Consider the following 6,000-nt stretch of genomic DNA (forward strand, 5'->3'; position numbering starts at 1 on the left):
ATTCCCACCATAGTAGAAGTACTGCACTTTTTAGGATTTCCCAGTAGCCAAAGTTCAGGCAGTGAATTAGATTAATGATAGGGAACGCTCCCCGTAAAGTTTAGCATAGGAAACTGAACATCCCAGATTTTAATCCCTGTTTTCTATCTGTTGAAAGAAATCACCCTTTGCTGTTTGAGACCTGGTATTCTTCTAGAATGTTCTTTACAGACATCAGCTGATGCCCGAATGCTGGAAAGGACAGCGTTCCTCCCTCAGGCAGAGTCAAGAGTCATATAAGGAAGTCACAGCATTCTCTCCCTCTCAGTCAGTTAACCTGTCTCCACAAGAGCAGACTTGATGCTAAATAGAAGTTGAGCCACATGTCGGCTTTGCCACTGCTCTTCACGGCCTTCTTTTTCTGTGAATTGGAACGCTAATCAGTCCACAAGCGGTCAAAACCATAAACACTTTCGTGAGGTCCAAAGGAAGACATTGTAGATCATCCAGCCATCGTTGCCAAAGCGCACTTGCAATATAACCCACGGTATGTGTAAAGACATTCAAGTGTTACTAGTCCTCTGTTCAAGTTTCCTCATTCCTCTCCCCGTAAAGTACTTCTTGTTAGCCATTTCCCATGTTAAAGCGTTTTCCCTGCGTGACATGAATTAATGAATTAGTCATCCCTTGCTTGTAGTTACCATCACATCACTCCTCCCATGTGATTAAAATTACTGTTGAAAGAAATCACGTTTCCACGAAGCTTTACTTAGAATTATTCTATTTCCAGACACTTGTTATATTATTCACCTCGAATTCCTGCCATCCTTCTTGCCTGGAGAAGTCTGCCCCACAACAGCAGACATTTGCACCCTTTCAAGACATCTAATTGTACTGGAATTCCTAAGAAACACCCTTTGTATTCAAAAAGTCCCCGGCTATCTGTTGCATTATTCAGTTGTAGCACTAAGGTCTTTATTGCAATTAGACTCAGTATTTTGTTCTGCTGCTAAGCTACACCAGCAATTTCATGTATTGAGAGTGAAGTCAGCGTTCTCATAATTGAATTGCCTACGTTGTGTTCAATAATGTAGAAACAAGCATTGATGAGAACTTTCAATTGGCGACCTACCATTAATATCTCTCTGATTTTATATATTTCATGCATCATTCTGGTATTGACTACTGACCACGGTGAGTGTTATTCAAGGGACTTATCCCAGTAATTACCTAATTAAAGTAACTTGTCCTTCGAGGTCAGAACGGAAATATATATATATATATATATATATATATATATATATATATATAATATATTATATATATATATATATGCATATATACGTGTGTGTTATATATATACTATATATATATACTAATATATATATATACATATATATATATATATATATATATATATATATATATATATATATATACATATATACATATACACACACATATATATATATATAGATAGATAGATAGATATACATATATTAAACAAAGCTACAAATACAAAAGACAGCACAGCTTTAAGCTAGTCATCCAGGAAAATAAGAACAATTAAAATGTTATCTTGGTATGTATGCTTACATGTATGTATATACAAGAATGTATGCACCACCGACCAAACTGACATATAGATTTGACAGCCCTTCCACAAAACTAAAAGATAAACAAACCTTTTTGGGGTGAAAGGATAAATGATCAGAAGTGTAAAAAATGAGCTAAAAGAGCAATTACATGCACGTGTGACTTTTTCAGACGAGAATAACTGTGAGGGGAAAATAAAAGATTAAAGGAACAGAAAATGTTGATTCTCATCCGTACGTTTTATAGTTTCAGTTTTAAATTGAAGCGACACTAATATGAAACTCAAACGATTGCAGTGAACGTGGATTTCTATGTGACAACTCGGTGGAAGCTGAATATAGATACATACATACATACATACATACATACATACATACATACATACATACATTATATATACACATATACACACATTATATATATACACATGTATATGTATATATATATATATATATATATATATATATATATATATATATATATATATATGTGTGTGTGTGTGTGTGTGTGTGTGTGTCTGTCTGTAACTGTCTGTATGTCTGTCTGTATGTATGTATGTATGTATGTATGTATGTACGTATAATCGTGGACAAATGTTATAATTATTAAGACCTTACCCCTTCCAGGTTCAACATTTATATATCATAGCCTATATATTTGGATAAAGTATCAACGAAATTAATGAGCTAATTGTATATACTTTTCGTTCGGATCGCTGATTCTCCCAATATACTTTATATAATCCTCGATCTTTCCAGTGCACCTGTTCTTTAACACCAAGATAAGTCTGAAACTCACACTCCTCTTTCATCTATAATACCAGCTATCAAACCAGTTACCTATTTTATCCTTATAATCTTATGAAATATAGAAATATTCATTTTTAGCAAACGCTTCCTTACTTTATCATCCAGTTAAAACACATTTTGCCTCATTACATATTTAAAGACCTATATTTTGGTCAGCGGTTCTTCTCAGCTTTATTCAAAATTTCCTTGTTCAAATTATTTCCCTCTCTTCTCTTAGCTTCCTCTCAACGTTTAGTAAACAAATAAGAAGACAGAGAAAAACTCCACAAATGATAATATACTGATTTATCTCCACTCTCATATTGGTTCCTGAATTGCTCTGGTTTGAGAATTGTATAGGTCAAATTCAGTTTAGATGGGTAACTATGGAATAGCCACCCATATGACTGATTCGTTGTATAATTGCTAAAATGTATCGATTTATTCCACCTTCTAGCTTTTATATTTGTAAAAAACTCCCTGTAAAATAATTCATACTACTATCTTATCTCTATAACTTTTTTCAAATGACCACCATATTCTTTGGAAACCTTGAATTTCAAGTCAATAGCCCCTATGGTGGGCTTGTTCCATATGGATAGGGTTCAGCTTCTGAATAAATAATAATAATAATAATAATAATAATAATAATAATAATAATAATAATAATAATAATAATAATAATAATAATGTCTGAAAATATATAGGGCAGAGGAAAACACCATCAGCTTCCTAAATACAATGCGCAACTGAAATGCAGTACTTACAAGCTCTAGGATAAGACTAGCAGAGGTCAACATCAGGAGAGGGACCTTTCAAGGCTACTCACTGTCCCCAATATACTCTTCGTAGTAGCCATGGTCCCCATGACAAAAGTACTGCAGAAGATGGATACTGGGTACCAGAGAGGAGGCAACAGAATTAACCATCTGAAGTTCATGAACGACATAAAGCTGTATAATAAGAGCATCAAGAAAATAGATACCCTAATCCAGACTGTAAGGATTGTATCTGGGGACATCAGGATGGAATCTGGAATAGAAAAATGTGCCTTGGTCAACATACAAAAAGAACTGAAGGGATAAAGCTACCAGGCGGGAATAGCATCAAACACATAGATGAGACAGGATACAAATGCCTGGGAATAATAGAAGGAGAGGCTATAAAACACCAAGAGATGAAGGACACGATCAGGAAAGAATATATGCAGAGACTTAATGCGATACTCAAGTCAAAACTCAACGCCGGAAACATGACGAAAGCCATAAACACATGGGTAGTACCAGTAATCAATACAGCGCAGGAGTAGTGGAGGGACGAAGGCTGAACTCTGCAGCAAGACCAGAAAACTAGGAAACACATGACAATACACAAAGGCATTACAAGATCAGAGCAAATACAGACAGATATACCTAACACGAAAGGAAATAGTGGAAATAACATCTCACTCATATGCAGGACTGCATCAACATCGAGAGCAAACCACTGGGGCAATGTCCGGCGCCAGTGAAGACGAGTGGCTAAAAGAGACATGATTCAGAAAGCCCTAAAAGTAGACAAAGACCCAAAATATGCAGAAAACGACAGGAGAATGAAAAACAGAACAGAGGAATGGCACAACAAACCAATGCACGGACGTTGATTGACAGAATTAAAAGAACTGGCCACTGAAACATGTCGCAATGGCTACAGAGGGGAGAATCAAGAAGGAAACAGAAATAGATATGCCAGAATGTACCCATAATCAGCGGCACAAGATCCAAGATCCCTAAGAACCTGGAAAAATATGTCCAAAGAACAATAGATGGAAATACTAGATCTCACGCATATGCAGGAAGTGATGGACCCTAAGGAAAGACGAGACCATAAAACCACACAGCAAGAGGATGACTGGCTCTTGCAAAAAAGAACCAATACAAAATAATAGACATGATTCAGTAGCAAAATAATAATAATAATAGTGGTAATAATTTTTTGGAATCTTGAACACCAACCTGAGGGGGTGATAAGAAACGAGTTCATCAAAATAATCCTCCGGGACTATTAGGAAGAATAATGTCACTAATTGATGTCGCAATAACAATTTTGGGAACACAATTCAATGAGACCTGAGAAAGAAACATAAATAAGAAGGGTATGGGATCTCCAGAATAATAATAATAATAATAATAATAATAATAATAACAATAGTAATAATCCCAAGATCCCTGGAAAGGAACTTCTGAAAAACTAAATGTTGTTTCATATGAAGAGAGTTCATCTCAGGAATAATAATAATAATAATAATAATAATAATAATAATAATAATAAATAGCGCACATAGTGATAAAAGTGATGGAATCCCTTCAATGGCAGGCAGTGCTTGTTTCATATGAAGAGAACCATCTCCTGACTATAAAAACCACCCAGTCGAATAGGATGACTAATAATAGACAAAAAATAAAATAATAATAATAATAATAATTTTGGAATCTTGAACTAATTCAATAATAATAATAATTCATCTCCTGAATAATAATAATAATAATAATAATAATAATAATAATAATAATAATAATAATAATAATAATAATAATAATAATAATAATTTTTGGAATCTTGAACTTCAATTCAATGGCACCTGTGTGCTTGTTTCATATGAAGAGAGTTCATCTCCTGAATAATAATAATAATAATAATAATAATAATAATAATAATAATAATAATAATAATAATAATAATAATAATAATAATAATAATAATAATAATAATAATTTTTTTGGAATCTTGAACTTCAATTCAATGGCACCTGTGTGCTTGTTTCATATGAAGAGAGTTCATCTCCTGAATAATAATAATAATAATAATAATAATAATAATAATAATAATAATAATAATAATAATATATCGTTATCTACTTTTGAGCAAGCGATATCTCATTTCTTATATAAACAGTTACAAATCGCAATGACAACAAATTCTGATAATCCAATTACAGAGGCTGTTTTGCAATAGATGATCACATCTGCTCAGCGAGGAATGCAACATATTCTACTTGCAGAGATGGATTCATTGTTCATAACATATTTTATATACTGTTATATGCATTTCCAGATTTACTGCTGGAGAAATGTGAAATAGTTATTCTCGACCTTGTAACAGTATTCAGCCTCTTGCTTCGAATTCCAGTGGGAGGTCATTATAGTCCCAAGTTCGCCAGGAAAGGATTGTGGCAGAAGGAAGCCTTTGCGCAAGACGTTGTCGAATTATTATCTGGAAGTTTTTCTCCTGAGTTAAATGAGGTCGTTGATGCTAAGAGGGAATAATTCACCTGGAAAATTTTCGACATTTTAATACAGAACTTTTCTTGGAAATGAATTTTAGGGATTAAAGAATGATTATCATGAGGCTTCAGGTCTGTGACCTTAAACTCAGTTATGAAAAGTGTTGACTGTCTTAAGGTGTTTCTAAGAAAAGAGACTCTTTCAATAACAACACCACAAAATGACGCACTGAACAACACAATAGGTGCCAAACATAACATAAATTAATAAAATATCTTCTCATGGACAGGATGAACAGCCCTGGATTGCACACAAAGGAAAAAGTAGCGAATATCGACAAGTGTTCGTTGTATGGAGTGTCCAGACCACAGTAA

This window comes from Macrobrachium rosenbergii, chromosome 49, assembly GCF_040412425.1.
Source record: "Macrobrachium rosenbergii isolate ZJJX-2024 chromosome 49, ASM4041242v1, whole genome shotgun sequence".
In the NCBI taxonomy this organism is placed as follows: domain Eukaryota; kingdom Metazoa; phylum Arthropoda; class Malacostraca; order Decapoda; family Palaemonidae; genus Macrobrachium; species Macrobrachium rosenbergii.